The sequence below is a fragment of the Cryptotermes secundus genome, unplaced genomic scaffold (assembly GCF_002891405.2).
Source record: "Cryptotermes secundus unplaced genomic scaffold, Csec_1.0 scaffold112, whole genome shotgun sequence".
In the NCBI taxonomy this organism is placed as follows: domain Eukaryota; kingdom Metazoa; phylum Arthropoda; class Insecta; order Blattodea; family Kalotermitidae; genus Cryptotermes; species Cryptotermes secundus.
In genome coordinates this window covers 226690-247938 of record NW_019718271.1, presented here as the reverse complement: position 1 = coordinate 247938, position 21249 = coordinate 226690, and the positions used below count along the sequence as shown (strand labels likewise).

Genomic DNA, 21249 nt, shown 5'->3' with positions numbered 1-21249 from the left:
CCCCCCCCCCGTGTTACTCCGGATTAGCGAAGGTTTGCCGTATATATCGAACCCTCTGCAAGCTGGAAGCTTGTTTCCTACAGAAAGGAGGATGCATTATTTAAAATCCGTTCTTTTTTTTAAAGATAGATGAAATATAGTTCTTTTTTGGGGAGGTTCATCTTTTTGTGCTTCTAAAAGAAAGAGATTTAATGATCTCGTAAAACAGTATCCATTAAGGTCATTTTTGCCTGCAACGTGCCTTTGGTTGAGAAGAACGTGAAGTACAGGAAATAGCCTTCGCTATTCTAAGTGTTATGGTCTCTAGCCATGCGATTCACCCATCAAGAGACCTGTTAGAAGACATGGAGTAAAAGAGCATTGAATAAGTTATAACATTCGATTTAGACCGCTCGTTATAGATGGTGTTGGATATGTGTGTGTACTTTGCTTTTCATGACCACCTTTAATGGTTTACTATCAAGGAACGCAACAACGACAAATGATGCCCTTGCAGCAAACATTCAAAGCTGTTTCATCTCATGTCGATTTTTATCGTTTAAATGTGCTTTGTAGAACGGAAGAAATTTGTATTCATTATGAGGCAATTTCTGTTGATTTAAAATTTAAATGAGAATTTCAGGCTTCCAGAATTATTGTTTGTGTTAGAACTGAGTTATCATTACGTAATTTATGCCACTGTTTAATAATGCCCCTCTCACAATAACTTTTCCTCAGTGTTTTTCAGTGTTGATGTCCAGTTGGGCGGAACATTAATTGTGAAACTCTGTTGTCGTTCCCCTTGGCCGACTAATCGCCAGGAAATACGTTCTAAATATTATTTTTGCTTAAGTTCGCTACAGTTGTTCAAGTTTAGATTCTCGATGATTGTGAAGGCGCGTTCACATTACTCGTGCACGTGCGTCAGAAGCTTACTGCTGTCAGGATCTGGAGCTGATATCTGTTGTGAAGAAATGCGAAGGCTTTGTATGCAAACCAGTTTGGGCGTCCACTTCGTCAGCTCCAGATCCTGATTTTCCGGCAACAGTAAACTTCTTACGCACGAGTACGAGTATCGTGGACGCGCCTTATGAGACATCGAGCCTCCCATGTGCTCTAGACAATCGGCTAACAGCGATGAGGTTGTGAGCCTTAGGCGTTGGCCGCATCTTTACTGCCAGGAAATTCCTGGTACGTATTTCTGTTACAGGCTGGGTCGATCCCAGGGCCATAATACGGCTGGAAGGGTTCGGTCAATTGAAAGAAACCAGTGACGTCATCGGGAGCCGAAACTGAGAACTTCCGACTTGTAGCTTAGTGCCTCAACCAACCACGGTACAGCGTAGTCTTCATTTCCGCTTGGTCTTACAAAAACGTGGTTACCTAAACATAAGAAATATTATGTACTGGAAGGAATAGGCCTCAGTAATAAAACATTTCATAACGAAATCCTTGCTTTCTGCTCTTTTAGTTTCCTTGCTGCTTTATCGTGAGATTGCTGCATGAAAAAGACAGACGGAGCAATACATTGACATTGACGGAACTAGGCATAGCGTGACATTTCACGTTAAAGCGCGTCTATTTCTGGAATTTTAAGCAGAATGGGAATATTTTTAGTTGTCCCAAGCATCATTACCGTCTACCCTCGTTAGTGAATGCTTTGGGTAACTATGACAACAACAAAATGTCAGAGCTATTTCGTCATCATTTCCGATGTCGTGTCGTTTCTCTGTCGCTCCGCTGTTGCTCCCCTCATTCTACCTTCTTTTGTCATAACAAACAATAGACAATCCATTCTTCCGTGGTGAGGGAATGTTTGGCATTTAGGGGCTGTCACTTTCGCCTTCAAATACCGTGCTCTTTGTGACGCGACCTTGTAAAGCAAGACAAATTTAACTTATCTTCTTTAATATGGATTTCGAGCAAATTTTGGATGTTCGTACACATACCGAGGTAAGGTAAAATGTAAAGCTATTCCTGTAACAGGCCGTGGAGGCCCATAGGGTTGTGAGACGTCGAGGCTCCCACGTTTTGTCTAGACAATCGGGACATAGATGGAGGTAAGATTATCAGCCCTACGCTTCGGCCGCCCTTTACCCCAGGAAGATTCCTGGTACTCATTTCTGTTAGAGGCTGAGTCGACCCAAGAGCCATAGTGTGGCTCGAACCCGCGATCTTCCGGCTTGTAGCATAATACCTCATCCAACTACGCAACCGCGTGCCCCTCACATACTGAGGTATAGAAATATAGAATCCTACATATCGATCCTGGAGTCGGTACAGCGACGGACTATGGGTTGAAGTGCCCGGGTTCCGTTCCTAGCACTTCAGGGAAGGAATACATTTGCGTTAACGCATGCGCATATGGAACGCATAATAATGAAATGGAAAACAAGCGAAGTTGGCCATGAACCCAAGTGTTATGCTGTGGAGGCGTGTATTGCAGGTAGAGTTAAGTCTCCATATTATATATTTGTGGTTTATCCCTGCGATAAGATCCCAGTACCCACCGAAAGGTATTCTTGAGTGACCCCCCCCCCCAGTGCACTGATTCAGACCCCAATCTGCCAACCAATCGTTATACTAGCTCAACGATCACGGTTCGTAGAAAGTTTATAGCGTTGAAAAAAACATGGCAGTAATGGTGACTGTGAAACGCTGATAACTTTTACCGGTGAGCTAAATCTTCAGAAAAAACGTTTCAGATTGAACAAGGACTGACTGCTAATCCCTCGTCTATAGAGCCTCGCTCGTCCACTTTCGACTTCACCATCATTCCTTTACTCGAGAGTTCGAGGCATCAAATTCAGACCGCAAATGGAACGAAATAAAATCTTGTTTTCTTTACCATATGGCTCCTTTAATCCGTGGGACACATGTATGGTTGAGATTATTGACCTCTGATAGAGCCAGAGTGAGAGGGAAGTCTGAATGGAGTATGTTGTTTAGGAGAGGCCATGGACGGTGACTTGTAGCTGGCTACTCCGTAGGTAGGTCGTTGTATCATGGTAGTCCCTCTGCATATGCAGGCTGTCTCCCACCTTAACCTTGGCTAGAAGCCAACGTAAGGTTTTGACAAGAGGCCAAGACGCTTTCACGCGCGCACACTCCCTTTTTATATCAGTTCCATTTGCTTTTCTCTGGAGAAACTGGTTGCTACATTTGTAACTGCTCTACTCTTGGTGTTAGATCTCGAAGAATCCATTTTTACTGAAGCTGTCGGCGACGCGGAGTAGCATCGAGCATGAAGTACTATCACCGCTGTGCTGGCAGCACTGCCGTCGAAGTTGTACGAAAGTTTCGGCTGATTACGTCAATCAACTTACGTCCCACGCTTTGGATGTCGAATGAGGGGTCTACAATTTGTGCGTTAGAACTAACATTGTACTACTACTACTACTACTGCTGCTGCCACTACTACTACTACTACTACTACTACTACTACTACTACTACTAATAATAATAATAATAATAATTCAATTCAATTCTTTATTATTAATGTGCCGAGTCAACAGCCGCAAGGCCAATTACAGACACAGCACAGTGCAGATGAATGAATTACATTATAGACAAACTTATTAAAAGACAAATACAAATAAATAATAATAATAATAATAATAATAATAATAATAATAATAATAATAATAATGTTACTACCATTACTACCACTACACCGTCACTTTATTATTATTATTATTATTATTATTGTTATTAGGAGCCGGGATAGCTCAGTCGGTATAGCGACTGACTACAGGCTGGACGACCGAAGGGTCACAGTTCGAGTCCCGGTAGGGTCAAGAATTCTCTCCTCTCCACGTCGTCCAGACCGGCTCTGGGGTCCACCCAACCACGTATCCAGTGGATAACGCGGGTAAAGCGACTGGAGGGTGAAGCTGACCACTCTGCTGACCTCTGCTGAGGTTAAGAAAATGTGGATCTATACATCCATTCCCCGATACGCCTTCATGGCGTAATGCTTAATTAGTTAACCTCAGGGACAACTTTATATTATTATTACCACCACCACCACCACCACCACCATCTTAGTCAGATCCAGGTTGGAATATGCCTCGGTGGTTCGGAACCTTATCATGTCCACCGATCCCAAAAAGCTTGCGCGCATCCAGCAGGAGTTTGCGTTCGTCTGTTTGTATCGTTTTCCCCTTCATCTTCCGTGTACTTGTACTTCATCCTTGGAGAAATTAAGTCTACGTTGTTTACGTAAAAGGAGACATCTCCTTGATGCAGTTCTTCTTGTTCAGCTGTATCGTGGCCTTAAGTCCTCCACTTCCCTTTTGGACAGTGTTAGACTTCGTGTCTCACCAACAATGTTAGGGACTTCTCACTGTTTGGCGTCTCTCACTCTAATAAACATTGTCCTGCTCGGTGCGCCTGCACAGCCAACGCGGCAGCGGTTTCACTCATACTTTTATTATTATCATCATCATCATCATCATTGGAGGGGGTGGGTTTCCCCATGCACCGCGACTAATAGTCTATTGTACGTCCCCCTTTGATATTCTACCAGTCGCCATACCCTACCGGTACTGGTGCGTGCTGTCAGCCCCGTTCAGCCAACGAGGTCGGCCCTCGGTACCCGATACTTCCCCCATCTACCAGAGGCATTGGAAACTACTTGGGCGGGAAACTTTTTGCCTAATTTTGCTCAGAGGTCTCCTAGAGACATGAGGATCTTTTACGTGCCGTAAATCTACGACACGGGACCCACGGCTTAAAGTCCCTCCCGGAGGACTTGTTCCCTGAATTTTTCCGCCCTTAAAAATTCCACGACCTCCGCCGGGTTTGACCCCGCGTATCTTGAGTCATGAGGTGGGAACGTTACCCCCCTACGGACGCCGCTTTTCACTCATACTTAATAATCATCTACCTAAAATTGTTAATAACACTTGTTCGTAATCCTAATGTTCTGTGTTAATGTAATTCTTAGTTTTCGTGCTCTTATGTACCTCTCTCCATCTTTGTTTTTGTTTGTTTACTTTTTCTGTATTAATGTGTCAGACTTACTGACTGACTGACTGACCGTCAATCGCAATGTGACTTGGCAGGAACAAATAGACTAGAGTCGAGTTTCGAGACGCCAGCCTGCCGGGATATGAATTTTTGAGCTGCAGAATAATGGAAAGAAAAGAATTACACCGTGAAAGGAAGACTTCATATGTGATTTGAATGGACAGTGAGACTGTAATAAATCCGTTGCCAGGATACGGCTAGTGAAGACTGAGAACCATAATGCGTGTGTAACCGTGAACGGTGAAGTGTGTGAATCAGCGATAGCGCTGTATTACCTGTAGTCTCGAGTTGTGAATGTATAACGTGGAATAAATTCAATCATACAATCCAAAAATCCGTCTTGTAAGTGAGGCACACGCCTCAGAATCGTGACAGTACACTTAGGATTGAAGTAGACGGTTGAGTATGATCCTTTTGTTGGTGCATTCTGTAGAACTTCAACCTCATCTTGGCAGCCGCTCGAAATCTGGATCTTAGTTTTCTACACGAGGTGGGCGATATAGATATAGAATAGATATAGAGATAGATTATATACATAGAGGTGGGCTAAGAGTATGAAATGCGATATAGAGATAGATTATATACATAGAGGTGGGCTAAGAGTATGAAATGCGATACAGAGATAGACTATATACGTAAATAAAGAACTGTATAACTTTATTTACGTCAGGTATACAATTATGGCGCCGGTCACAGTAGCCGCACACGTGCTCATGTGACTCGCTATGCTCGCGAGTAATGTGGACGATATGACAAGTCACGAGACAAGCACATTTTAAATTTTAATTGGAAAACTATAGCCAATAAATTAAAATACGACTACAGTCTGTACACACTACGAGTAAATATATGAATCCTCACGCGCCGAAGCCTGGCGAGCAACTGAAGTAGTGTGGACGAAGATTACCGAGCATAAGTAAAAGCCATACGACTCTTCCGACGAGCACAAACCTGGCGAGCACGAGCACGAGCACGAGTAATGTGGACGCGCCTTAAGGCATGAACTGGCCGCGCTATAGCTCAAGCGGTTAGTCGCTGGCTTCCCACCGCGGCATCCCGGGTTCAATCCCGGGTCTGGTCAAGTGGGATTTGTGGTGGAGAAAGTGGCGCTGAGGCAGGTTTTCTCCGAGTACTTCGGTTTCCCCTACCAATGTTTATTCCACCAATTTCTCCACAATCATCCTCACCTATCATCTGAGGCTGGTACAATAGGCCGGAAGTGGCCGCAGTACAAGGGACTTAGTCCCACCCCACTAGCAATAAAAAAAAACAACGTAAAGGTAAATTTGCTTCTGTGCTTAACTAATTAGTCACTTCGCCATGAAGGCGTATGGGGGAGTGGATGTATAGATTGTCTTGATCTGGGCACTAGTTGGATTCGCCCGTTGCATTATGCAGAAAAATTCATTACTGAAACGTAGACACAGACGGAAAGACATACTAACGCTTGTTACAGCTAGTTCTTATTTATTTAAATATATTGACTTATCGAGAGCTGAATTTCTGTCGGTTTCGCTAGAGGTGTGTGCTCTCGTAACTCTTCCAAGTGACACTTCTATGAATTCGGTCTTTATGTTCTCCAGACGAAACTACTTTGTAAACAAGAAGGACATTATTATGCAGAGTGACAGTTGTGACAGAAATATACATTATTTTCATAAAGTACACTAATCTGTTAGGTGTATAAACAGTATTTGTTAAAGCAGAGTAACACAGTTAACGGGAAGTTTATAGGAATTCGTCTCGCGTCAGTTGCTGTCTTACATCCGCTCGTGGCAGCGCAAGGTGAAGCTTCGAATAGTGGCGTCATCTCCAGCACGAAGCTGCTACAGTAACTCGACAACGGTTGACTCTTCCAACCCAGTCAGATCTGGCATGTTAATCCTAATCCATGGCTTTGCTTCAGTGATTGAGGTTATGTATCGTTGGTGTCATGGGAAAATAGACTGAGGATGCTAGGACGAAAAATGTTTTCGCGAAAACATTCTTTGTTCCACAATCCGACCGTGAACCAGGTCTAACAACACGCTGAGGACAGAAACAAAGAAAATTCACCAGATTAGTTTTAAGGCGATTAAATAAAAAATGGCTCAATAGGCGGATACATATCATATCTGAATTAAACAAGAAATGTATAGAAAATTTTGCACTCAGTTTTAAAGAAAGAGAGTGCAGAAATTACATTTATGTGACAATACGATTTAAGAGGTAAGGTATTTTTGAGAAGTTGGTTATCTCGCTGGTGGGCATAATTACTTATTCTTTATAAAAATTTGATCAAATCAATTGATTTCAATTAAGTCGAATTACATTATGTATCAGAAGTAGAGTGATATGCTTTTGGCCTCTTTAGTTGATTGAGGCACTATGCTACAAGCCGGAAATTCGCGGGATCGAATCCCGATGAGGTGGGTTTTTTCAATTTGCCTAATCCTTCCAGCCGCACTATGGCCCTGTTGTCGACTCAGCCTCTAACAGAAATGAGTACCAGGAATATTCTTGGGGGTAAAGGGCGGCCGGCGCGTAAGGCTGACAACCTTATCGCCGTATATGAGCCGATTGTGTAGAGAAAATCTGTGAACCTCAACATCTCACAAACCCATGGGCCTCCACGGCCTGTTACAGGGATACATTTACTTTTTTACTTTAATCGGAGGTAACGTCCTATCCCACTTTTGTACAGAATTTCCCCAACTTTTCAGTCGGAAATTCGTCGACGTTCTTGTGTAAGAAAGGTACAGTTGTCCCTGTGCTTAGCTAATTAAGCAGAACTCGACCAAATTCTCGACACAGCTCTCAACTTCACAGCTCACTTGACTACTGAACACTTACTTATAATAGTTTTGCACGGACCACGCAGAATATACATCTGTTGTTAAGAATCCGTGTTTACTGATCCGTTGCTTAGTATTGGGTCCTAATATTGCGCGCGTTTACTCTCGCGGGAAAGTGTTTACCGAGTCGTTGCCTAGCAATAGATCTAAACGTCACAATATAATCTCCGAAGTTATAGCAGCATTGTAGATATTAATGTTTTAAGGAAGTCTGATTGAACTAATGTTAAAAAGATTGTGGTACTTTGGAATATTACACCGCGTAGGTAGTTAGGTACAAATGTTTCGAAATAACTCGCTACTTCCATACCTGCGTACATACGTCTTCATGGGTAATCGTCTTTATCTCATCTTTGCAGTTAATTACATTCATAATAATCTTTAACATCATGCTCCTTATTAGACACACACAAAAGCCGCAAGGACGTGGGACAGAAAGCAACCCAAGAAGAGTCCAAGTATGAAGTAGAGTATGCGCCATAAAATTTAGTACTGAAATGAAAAGGCGTCCTGTTGATACCACTGTCTATTTATGTGAAGGCCCCTTGCACGACAGAACCTTCTCAAATCCTGAAGAAATGTTTCAGTCATCATGTTCCTGTAGCATTCTTGGGTGACGGTAAGAGCATTGCCTTCCTCATCCTCAGTGAAATAGGGGCCTAATGTACCGTGTGCTGAGACGGCACACCATAGCGTCACACGTGTACTGTGTAGCGGTTTCTGGACGATAACATCTCGCCGCTCAAAACCAAGGAAGCGAGTTGTCTGGCGACCACTTCCGTATGAGCGGAAATAATACTCAACTATGAATACTTTTTCCTCCGTCAAGAGACCCATTTCCAACAACAACTGCACAACACAACTTCCTTTTCACTACTGGGAACACGTGCGGCTGGAGCTATGACCCGTCGACAAAGGCACATGCGCGTTCGAGAAGCGCGATTTGCAGTACTGTTATTAATTTTTGCGCATACTGTATCTTCAGTTTCGTTCCAAGCCCTTTAAACGCCAGGTGTTAATTCCTATAAAAAAGTTATGTTCTTTAAGTATCAAGCGTGTCGGTAGGTGGCATTCGAGACACACCCATGGTTGATATGAAATAAAAACTTGTCCAATTTTATGGTCTTTTTAATCTAAATTCCTTTACCTTGTAATGTTACAAGCTTCTTAGTGTCCGTTAAAATTACTGTTATTAGAATTCGTGAATTCCCAGCACCATGTCCGGTTTGTGATGCTTCAGTAGCAGGTCTACATTCTTTGAATAATCAGGATTGTGAAATAAGGGGAGGGGGAGTATGACACCGTAAGTGCGCAAACATAAGGATTCATTAGTTTAACTTTATTCATTCTAGTCCGTCACACTAGTTAATTATTATAAAATGACTTGACAACACTGTCCAGTGTGACTCAAATGTATATTTATATGCATGCCTTTACATGTTTCGGTCAGTTAGTGACCATCTTCAGAAGGAAATAGCAACATGGTAAGGAACTACCCTTACATAACGCTGCCCGGATCTCAGAGGACGGCAAATAGCACCCTAATCTCCCATTTTGACATAATAGGCACGAAGACACAAACCTCAGTGGTTCAAAATTTTAAATATGAAGAACTTTAATAATATACTATTAATTAAAATGAAACTTTAACAATTCTTATACAAAATTTTATGTGCGGGTATTATGATCTATGTAATATTGTTGCCTTAACATATTGTTATGCCTTCTGAAATCGTCACAACTGAAAGAAATATGTAAAGACACTATATAAACAAATATACACGAAGTCACAGTGAACGGTGTTGCCAAATTATTTTATAATAATAAGGATTCTTAATACAAATAGAAAAAATCTTAGTATCGTAATTCTAAAGCTAACACAAACTGTTCGGATGTACCACCCCGGGAGCCATTGATGCTTATTGAAACCTCAAAGAAGCGACGGAAGCTGTTAAACTCGAAGCCGACGGAAGCAGGAAGCTTCTCGTGTCCATCACGTCCAGTCCGTCTCTTGAGTCCAACCAGCTTCTGTTTAGTGTTACTACTTTACCGTGAATAAATCAGCCAGAACGTGAAACTGTATCTCCATCTAATGCTAAGGTCCTAATATCAGCATGTGGCATTGATGCGTCACTCGGTACTCATGTCCGTCTGTAACGCAACACAAACCGTTCACAGCCTCTCATTTATTTTAAAAAACTCCGTGCCTGTAGTCCGCAAGCGAACTATACCGACCGAGCCACCGCCGCTTGTCGACGAAGTTAGTGACAACTTCAGCGGATAGAGGGTGTCGCGTGGTCAGCGCAACGAATCCCAACGGCCATTAAAATCGGTTTTCTAAACCGGAGCAGTTATTTCTTTGAAATAGCTCCTCAGTTATCCTCACGAGGATTAGTGAACCCCGTTCCAGACGCACTACTTCTCAGAAAATCTGGTAGCGCCAGGAAACGAACCTAAACCTCTGGATCTGTAGCCAGGAACTCTGATTACTAGACAACAGAGGCGGTTCCTTTATTTTATTTTAAAATGCCATTAAAATTACATCTAATTGCAACATGTTTCGGCCTTATAAAGCCATCTTCAGGCAGTTCATCAGTTGAATACAAGGGATACACGGCCGGCTAATGAGAACTCCACACGAAGGGACGCCGCCAACTGGAAGTGACGCGGACTGAAGAGAGAAACACATTTTAGTGCGAACGACATGCAATAGCATGGAATTCATTGATATGCGAACTGGTGGAGTGAGACAGTTTCAATTAATTAACAATTGCCTGAAGATGGCCTTGTGAGGCCAGAACATGTTGCAAATAAAATGTGATTTTAATAGAATTTTAAAATAAAAGAGAGACCGTGAACGGTTTGTGTTGCGTTACAGACGGACATGAATGAACAAGGGATAAATAAAAGTAAAAAAAAGGCAAAGTTGTCTCTGTGCTTAACAAATTAAGCACTACAACATGAAGGCGTATGGGGAATGAATGTATAAATCCACGTTTTCTTGACCTCGGCACCAGCTAGAGGTGAGTGTTCAGTTTCACGCCCCGGCCGCTTTACCCCCTAGGAAAGAGGTCCTGGTACCCATTGGATAGGAAGCTGGGTGGGCCCCAGAGCCGGTCTAGGCGACGTAGAGAAGAGAGAATGTTGACCCTACCGGGACACGAACTCCAACCCCGCGGTCGTCCAGCCCGTTGCTAGTCGCTATACAGACTGAGCTATCCCGGCTCCTATAGTAATGATTATTTTTGTTGCTAGTGGGGTGGCACTAAGTCCCTTGTACTGCGGCCACTTCTGGACTATTGTACCAGCCCCAGATGATAGGTGATGGTGATTGTGGAGCAATTGGTGGAATGAAGAATGGCAGGGGAAACCGACGTACACTGAGAAAACCTGCCCCATCTCCACTTTGTCCACCAGAAATCCCACTTGACCAGACCCAGAATGGAACCCGGGCCGCCGCGGTGGGAAGCCAGCGACTAACCGCTTGAGCTATGGCGCGGCCCTTATGGTAATGATAGGTGGAGTTAAATTCATACGTCTTCACGGGCGTGGTTAGCAATTAAGCTCAGGGACAACTTTCTTCTTGCATGACACGACAGACCAGTACGGCCCAAAGTCTACCGTTTCCGCGTTTCTTAAGGCGCGTCCACATTACTCGTGCTCGCCAGGCTTGTGTTCGTCGGGAGACTCGTCTGGCTTTTACTTGTCCTCGTAAATCTTCGTCCACACTACTTCAGTTGCTCGCCAGGCTTCGGCGCGTGAGGATCCGTATATTTACTCGTAGTGTGTATAGGCTGTAGTCGTATTTTAATTTATTGGCTATAGTTTTTAAATTAAATATTCAAAATTTGTCTTGTGACTTGTCATATCGTCCACATTACTGGCGAGCATAGTGAGTCACACGAGAACGAGCACGAGTAATGTGGACGCGCCTTTATAGACATGTGGTAGGATCCCTTAGTAGAGGGATCTGCCAGTCTCGCGATCTCTGTCTACGCTTGACGAGACGTGGCGGGGGGGGGGAACTGTGGGAGCTGAACCAACCAAGACAGTAAGGAACTTTGACAGCTCGGCCGCTGCTGTCGGTCAGAGGAAGTTTTACTTTATTTAGGCGGTCGCTTACGACAGCTGACTTGTCCGGAAATGTTTTGCTACTGCGCTAGACGCCATACTGAAATTATAATTGAAATAATATTCTCATATGCTGTTTATAATGAAAACACAAGCAAATTAACGCCCTGTCTTGGCAGCGATCTCCAGCGCAGTGCTTTAATAAGCACTAATAACGATGATATAGTCGGTATAGCGAATAGCTTCGGGCTGAACGACAGAGGGGTCGGAGTTCGAGTCCCGGAAGGGTCAAGAATTTTCTTTTCTCCAGGTGCTCCAGACCGGCACTGGGGTCCACCCAACCTCATATCCAATGTGTACCGGGGGGAAAAGTGGCCATGGAGTGAAGCTGACCACTCATCTCCAGCTAGTGTCGAGGTCAAGAAAATGTGGATTTATACATCCACTCCCCCATACGCCTTCATGGCATATAGAAATGCAAACAGAAGGCAGTTATGTACTGTAAACTGGATGCCAAAATAAAAAAACTCCGTGGCCTGTAGTCCACAGGAAACTATACCGACCGAGCGACCGCCGCTTGTCGGCAAAGTTAGTGCCAATTTTAGCGGATAGAGGGTGTCACGTGGTCAGCGCAGCGAATTCCCATGGCCGTTAATTTCGGTTTTCTAGACTTGAGCCGTTATTTCCTTGAAATAGCTCCTCAATTATCCTCACGAGGCTGAGTGGACCCCGTTCCAGAACGACTAGTTCTCAGAAAAGAATCTTGTAGCGCCGGAAATCGAACCCGGACCTCTGGATCTATAGCCAGGAACGCTGACCAGGATGTCAAGGAGGTGAAAGTGTCGTAAAATTTCAGGTGATATTCCAGAATTTGGCGACTTTATTTCAGCCTAGTGTCATGTGTTGAATTAGACATCAGGCATCCCCAAATCAGTTCCGTCTTCCTGTTGTCAGTTACGTTTGAAATATTCAGCTCTTCGAGCGCGGCTCTCGAGTTTTGCCAGGCGGAGTTAACTGAGAATGCTGGGGAAACTTTAGATCAGACTTCGTGTACGAGGTCAGAGCTTCGCTGCATAAGTAAAGGTTGTCACTTGTAGGCATAGGGGAAAGCTGGGTAATGGTGAACTAACGTTATTTGCAAAGTTTCTAACGCGAAATGAAGAGTTTGAAGTTTTATTTATTGGACACAATGTGTGACAACGCGTGAATGAAGTTCAAAAGAACTCGGGACCTCTGGATCTGTAGCCAGAAACCCTGACCAATAGATCACAGAGGCGGTTGCAGTCCGTCAACAATGCAACAAATTGTTCCTTCTTCTGTACACTTTCTCTTTCGACACAACATGTTTCGGCTGTAAATGGCCATCTTCAGGTCTCTTATTATGCAAAAAAAAAAATGTAAGAACGAAATAACAATTTGTTGCATTGTTGACTGACTTTGTAGTACAATAAACAGTATTAGAAATATAATGCAACGTGATGCTTAAATACAGGATTGTGAATTTTTGAAACTGGTCATGTCTCCTAGAAAGTCTGGGACTCCCCTTGCAGCTGTATCCAGGATACATGGTATTCCTCGAAGGACAATTCGTGACTAGGTTAATCGAGTGAGATCTCTTGTAGAGAAGCTTGGACGAAATGCAGTCTTGCCTGCGGATGTTGAAAAACAACTCTGTCACAGAATCGTGCATTTACAAGTTGGTTTTGGACTTACACGAAATCATTTTCTCAGGTTTTCTGTTCAAATATGCAAGTAGCACAGCATTAAGAATCAATGGAATGGTAAGAAAAGTATAATTTGTTATATTTTTGAGAAGGAACCATTGGTTAACTCCCAGGAATACAGAAAATCTCTGCCGTGACCGATTGATGGGATTTGACACGGAACTCATAGACCAGTTCTTTAAACTTTCGAGGGTGAACAACGGAAGCCATGAAGTTGCACCAACGACCTCATTTAATATACAATTTCTATGTGACAGGACTTGAGCTGACTTACAGTTCTGGTGATTAAAAGCTGTTGGCTGTAGAAGGCAGTAAAACAGTTCGCGGAGACCATGGCGGTTGTGGCCTGCATGGAGTAAGTGGATACAATTTGATTCCTCCAGTACAGACTGGAATCGTTTGGAGATGCTGTTAATGTAGGAAGTATCTTTAGTACGACTCCAAAGGGGTACATAATGTAACAGATTTGATCAACGCGTTGCCAGGCAACAGCTATGTAAACACGGGTCAACACGCAACAGTAGATGAGGCTGTGTTTTCTATGTAGTCCGCGCCGAGTAACAGTATGAACGGGGCTGTCTGTGACCAGTTGCTAGGTTACACAACGGTTTGTTTTTTGTTGCGTCGTCAGCTTACCCCATTAATGTTTATGAGTCTGCCTGTGAAGTGAATAAGTTGGCGGAAATGCGGCATTGTATTAAATATATTTCTTCTCGAACAAAAAAGTGTGTAAGAGGTCATATACCTTTATGTTAGGTTTAATAATTGAGCTTAATGAAACAAAAAAATCGAAATGAATGTCATTCATTTTCATTAATGCTCTAATTAGTACCAACTCCCCCCCCACGCGACCGCAGGTGGAAGAGTGACATCCAAAAAATCGACTTGTGCTTCGGCGTTGAATGATAAGTTACTACTTCCGCTGCGGCGGCCCGGGTTCGATCCCGGGTCTGGTGAAGTTGGATTTGCGGTGGACAAAGTGGCGCTGGTGCAGGTTTTCTCCGAGTACTTCGGTTTCCCCCCCTAAACTTCATTCCACCAATTGCTCCACAATCACCCTCACCTATCATCTGGGGCTGGTACAATAGGCCAGAAGTGGCCGCAGTACAAGGGACTTAGTCCCACCCCACTAGCAATAAAAAAATAACTACTTCCGCTGGACTCCTAAAGAGGTGGATGGATTTGAAGAAAGAAGGCTTCGCAACTTCCTGCCGGAAAACTTTGTTTAATGTTTCTTTAAGCGAAGAGACATTAAGCTAAAAATATAACTAGATACTGTAGGGTTCTGACGATGGTGTATAACACACAGAGATACTGGGTTTTCGGACTTTGTCCATCGTCCGGATTCTAAATAACTAAGCATCCGGACGATGGACAAAGTCCGAAAACCCAGTATCTCTGTGTAAGATTATAAAAGAGATTCGAGATTTATAAGAATCTACTTAGAAACAGCGCAGCTGCTCGTCTGGCCTTCGTATTGTCAAGGACTGGAAGTACACTGAGATGCATCGCCATTGCGAAAACATTTTGGGCTCAGGTGTCGATAATTGTTTTCCGGATTGAAACTACAATTTAAATCATGGGTAGACTCTTTATGCTGGTAATCGGACAAGGTCTCTTTGGCGTAACCGCAAAAAGAACTATTTTGTCCTTAAAAACTTATGGTTACAAATTATTCGCGCTGATTTAACTAGTTCCATAGACAGAACATTTTTATTTTCCTTGGCACTACAGCCCCAGTGGGCCTAGGCCTACCTCCATGAACTTCTCCGTTCACTTCGGTTTTCTAGATCTTACACATTCGGTAGGACTCCTTGGGCGGGTGATCAGCTCGTCGCAAGGACTCTACCTGTACACAAACACAGAAAAACGCACACACACAAACTAAACATCCATGCACTGAGTGGGATCCGAACCCACGATCCCGGTTTCCAAGCAAGCGGAGACAGTGAATGCCTTAGACCGCTCGGCTACCGTGACCGGCAGTGTATAAGAATAATATATAAGAATTCAGTTCGTACCTCACAGGAAACAGATCCGAACCCACGGTCCCGGCTTCCGAGCGAGCGAAGACAGTGCATGCCTTAGACCGCTCGGCTACCGTGACCGGCAGTGTATAAGAATAATATATAAGAATTCAGTTCGTACCTCACAGGAAACAGATCCGAACCCACGATGCCGGCTTCCGAGCGAGCGAAGACAGTGCATGCCTTAGACCGCTCGGCTACCGTGACCGGCAGTGTATAAGAATAATATATAAGAATTCAGTTCGTACCTCACAGGAAACAGATCCGAACCCACGATCTCCGTTTCCAAGCGAGCGGAGACAGTACATGCCTTAGACCGCACCGCTACAGTGACCGGCAGACAGAATATTTACCAAATTAAATTAAAACTGTGTATGGTTTTACAGTCCTTGTGGACCTTGGTCACTTTTTCAGTTTATTAATCCATACACAAACTTTAATTGACGCAAGTAAAGAGGTTGGTCTAAAAGTAAACACAGAGAAAACTAAGTATATGTTGCTGCCTCGTCACCAAAAAGCAGGGCAAGATCATGACTTAAAGATAGGAAACAGATGTTTTGAAAATGTGGCACAGTTCAGATATTTGGGAACAACAATAACAGATCGAAACCTGATTCAGGAGGAAATTAAGAGGAGATTGAACTCGGGTAATGCTTGCTACCGTTCAGTCCAGAACCTTTGGTCTTCTCGTCTGCTGTCCAAAAACATAAAAATTAGAATATACAAAATTATAATTTTGCCTGTGGTTCTGTATGGGTGCGAAACTTGTTCTCAGACATTAAGGGAGGAACATACACTGAGGGTGTTTGCAAACAGGGTGTTGAGGAGAATATTTGAACGGAAGAGAGATGAAGTCACAGGAGGTTGGAGAAAACTGCATAATGAGGAGCTTCATAACTTGTACTCTTCTCCAAGTATAATTAGAATGATAAAGTAAAGGAGGATGAGGTGGGCAGGGCATGTAGTACGAATGGGGGACATGAGGAATGCGTATAGGATACTGGTGGGAAAACCAGAAGGAAAGAGAGCACTGGGAAGACCAAGGCGCAGGTGGGTGGACAATATTAAAATGGATCTTAGAGAAATAGGATGGGATGGTATGAATTGGATTAATCTGGCTCAGGATGGGGACCAGTGGAGGGCTCTTGTGGACACGGTAATGGACCTTCTGGTTCCGTAAATGCTGGGAAAATTCTTGAGTAGCTGCAGAATTGGCGGCTCCTGAAGAAGGGCTCCGCTCCATGATTAAGTAAGTAAGTAAATACATAGTCGGGAGGACACCCGATACCCGCCCGTCGCAAGGCCGCTACCTACACACAGAACAACACAAACATAGAATAAACGCACACAGACATCCATGCCTCGAATGGGATTCGAACTCACGATCCATTGTTTGAACGGGCGAAGATGATTCATGTATTAAACCGCGTGGCAACTGTGATCGGCAGAAAATGAAAATTACATGATTATTAATTAATCCTAAAACCCGATTGTTGCTCTTATTAACAGAAACTGGAGTAAACTACTCCTTGTGGTTTACACTTGTCTCTCTGAGCGTTCAATTAATGAAATTACCATCGACGTGTACCTGTAATAAGGGCTCCAAAACTTGGATGCTCGTACTTTTTGTTTTTCTTTGTTTTATTTCGTGCACCTTAACGATTGCAGTAATAAAAAAGGGAAACTCCGCGGCCTGTAGGCCGCAAGCGAACTATACTGACCAAGCGACCGCCGGTTGTCGGCGAAGTTAGTGCCAACTTTTGCCGCGCCACAGCTCAAGCGGTTAGTCGCTGGCTTCCCACCGCGGCTGCCCGGGTTTCGTCAAGTGGGATTTGTGGTGGACAAAGTGGCGCTGGGGCAGGTTTACTCCGAGTACTTCGGTTTCCCCTGTCAATCTTCATTCCACCAATTGCTCCACAATCACCCTCACCTATCATCTGGGGCTGGTACAGTAGGCCAGAAGTGGCCGCAGTACAAGGGACTTAGTCCCACCCCACTAGCTATAAAAAGAACAATAAAACTTCATATTAACCTTATATAACGGTTTAAACACCTTTGGTAATTAAAACGTATAATTTTCAATTTAAGATTTGTGATTGGAGGGATGGAGGGGCGGTGAACGTAAAAATTAGAAGTCGCATATTGGGGGGTGGTGTCCAGTTGGATCTACTATGCACAGCGGCCACTTATTGGCTTATTGTATCTGCCCCTGGTGATTATGATGATGGAGAATTTGGTTAAATGAAGATTGGTAGGGGAAACCGAAGTACTCGTAGCAAACCTGCCCCAGCGCCACTTTGTCCACCACAATTCCCACTTTACCAGACCATGACTCGAACCCGGTCCGCCGCGGTGAAGCCAGCGAATAACCTCTTGAGCTATGGCGCGGCCTGAGGCTTTGAACTTGGGGCGATGGCACTCAGGGAAACCGGCAACCGCAACGCAACCGCAGTTTTCAAGAATTGTTTTGAACTTGAGTTGAACACATGTTACTGAATGGAGCAGCGCAAAGCAGTCTCCTCTATTTGCGCTGTGTTCAGCTCAAGTTCAAAGCAATTCTTGAAAATTGCGGTTGCGTTGCGGTTGCAAGTTTCCTTGGTGTGCCGTCACCCCTTAATGCTTATAGACCCTTTGACTTCGGTTGCAACTACACAATAAGCAACAGTTCACGTACGATTTCCTTACCCTTTATTTGAAAAATATATTTAATACACTAAAAGTGCTTGTTAAGTACTTAAAAGATCATCAAATATCATAAAATGTCATTAAGACACTAATAATATATTTAGTACACTAAAAGTGTTTGTTAAATGCTTTAAAATATCATTAACTATTACAATTTTAGTGTATTAAATATATTTTTAGTGTCCTTTATTTACGATTATTGTTGATTTATAGCGGTATACTTACGATATAAATATGATGCCACGATGCAAATGGATGCTGAAATATATTATTATAAACAAATTCCGTGGCCTGTAGTCCGCAAGCGAACTATACCGACCGAGCGACCGCCGCTTGTCGGCGAAGAACTCTGTATTGGAAGTTTTAAAAACTAGGATTAATTTGCTTTTGGGATACGTCTTATATACAACTAACTGTCCACCAGGAAAGGAAGTTGCTTTCATTAACAACGCAATTAATCTCCTGTCTCCCTCAAGCTAGAAACAAAACTAAGCTTTTAGTGAGTCTCTTCCACCTAATGCAACACTCTGAATACAGATGGGGCAATAGCCTCACCTGTCAGCACATCTCATAATTAAGTCTGATAGCATACACTACTACCATTGACTGAGGCAAGATTAATAATCGTATATGTCATATCATTCTAAAGTTGTAGATGTAGCTAAGTGATTAATATACAACACAAAAATTAATTAATTAATTATTGGAACGTTTTTTTTCTCATTGGCGCTACAGCCCTCATTTGGGCCTAGGCCTACCTCCATGAAACTCTCCGTATTGGAACCTTTAGACTTATATTTTTCTCTTTCATGGATTTTCTTCGTCCATTCTGATGATATAACGAAATATTGGGATGACCTGTAAAGTTACGAGCAGCCTGAGGTATAGAAATTAACAATGTACGGTTACGTATCACTCTCTCATGGAGCTGATGAGCCCTTCTTGAGGAGCTGCCAATTCTGCAGCTACGTACATAAGAACTTTCCAATATTTTATGGAACCCGAAGGTTCATTACCGTGTTCACAAGAGCCCTCCACTGATCTCTATCCTCAGCCAGATCAATCCAATCCATACCATCCCATTTTCTCTTTCTAAGATCCATTTTAATATTGTCCACGCACCGACGCCTTTGTCTTCCCAGTGGTCTCTTTCTTTTCTTTTTCTTTCCCACCATTATCCTATATGCATTCCTATTCTCCCCCATTCATGCTACACGCCCTGCCCACCTCATCCTCATTGACTTGATCATTCTAATTATACTTGGAGAAGAGTACAAGTTATGAAGCTCCTCATTATGCGGTTTTCTCCAACCTCCTGTCACTTCATCTCTCTTCGGTCCAAATATTCTCCTCAGCGCCCTGTTCTCAAACACCCTCAGTCTGTGTTCCTCCCTTAATGTCAGAGACCAAGTTTCACACCCACACAGAACCACAGGCAAAATTATAGTTTTTTGATTGTTAAGTATAATATTAAGTTACTACAATAGAAATGTGGGGTAGGCTGTAGCGTTGTTGGTGGAGACACTATTCTACAAGATTAGAGGTCGCGGGTTCGATTCCCGATGAGGTCATTGGATTATTTAAATTTACCTAATCATTCTAGCCGCATTATGGCCCTTGGTGGTCAGAGATTTTGGCTACAGATCCAGAGGTCTCGGGTTCCATTTCTGGCCCTACCAGATTTTCTGAGAAGTAGTGGGTCTGGAACGGGGTCCACTCAGAATCATGATGATAATTGAGGAGATGTTTCAAGGAAATAGCGGCTCCGGTCTATAAAACCGAGATTAACGTCCGTGGGGATCCGTTGTGCTGACCACGCGACACTCTCTATCAGCTAAAGTTGGCACTAACTTTGCTGACAAGCGGCGGTTGCTCGGTCGGATAGTTCGCTTGCGGACTACAGGTCACGGAATTAGCTGTCCTTACACTGAACATCTGCCTAATACTCTCTGCCCTCCTACACACTACTGTAGTGAAGCCGTGTGCATTTTCTTTGTCTGAGACTCGCCATGTTCAGGCAACATCTAGTAAAAACGCAATGACAGACCTTGGCAGATTATGTAAGAATTAACATGCACATTTTATTTGTCTATTTTTTACATATATTTGTTGGTGTAAAACTGTCGGATCGTGTAGACTGTTCGCCGTAGGATGTGCTGCATATAGCTTCGTCTGCCATACTGAGAACTTACCTTCAGGTTACCCACTCAACTTCCACAAATATCCGTGTTACATGACGTCACTAAATGAAGAACTGTTGGCCTAGAAGGGAGGTGCCGCAGAAATGTCACTAACTCACCTTCAGGCCAGGAAATATCACTGTTGGCATTCAGGTTATGTCAGTTTGAAGTGACTATATTAAATAGAGCTGTAAAAAGTTGTTTCATGAGTTAATAGTCGCAAATAAATAGTAAACTCGAGCAGTTGACTTCAAACCGGTTCGCTCTGGAGTACAACATTCACTACAAGTTAACAGGACGTGTTTTTTATGTCAAGGTTCTGAAAGTAAGCAGAAATGAATTCTCCTAAACATCAAACAGATTTATATTGTCACGTGTGGGATGGATCCCTTTGTTGAGTGCGTTTACGCGACTGAATGTTGTTTACAGGTCGTTGCCTAGAAACGGTCGGGCCATCGACGTTACAATATTTGGAATGGTTATATGCTGTGCTGCCTTGGAGATATCAGTGGGATTTTTTTAAATATTATGCAGATTAAGTTCGACTTTAGAAATGCTAATAAATGGATTAAGCGAATCAGTGATTAATTAAATAAATCGTAGCATAGAGAGGGTTCCTTGAAAATAACGTCACGCTGTATATTATTATTATTATTATTATTATTATTATTATTATTATTGCCGATGATGTGAATCTACTGGGTGATAATGTAGATAC

At 43.2% G+C, this 21249-nt stretch overlaps 1 protein-coding gene across 1 annotated transcript in view; it reads left to right on the top strand.

Moving 5' to 3' along the window:
* LOC111868683 (inactive tyrosine-protein kinase transmembrane receptor ROR1) overlaps positions 1–21249 on the top strand; it is a gene marked incomplete in the record, with an annotated part of 251479 nt that overhangs the window by 38346 nt on the left and 191884 nt on the right.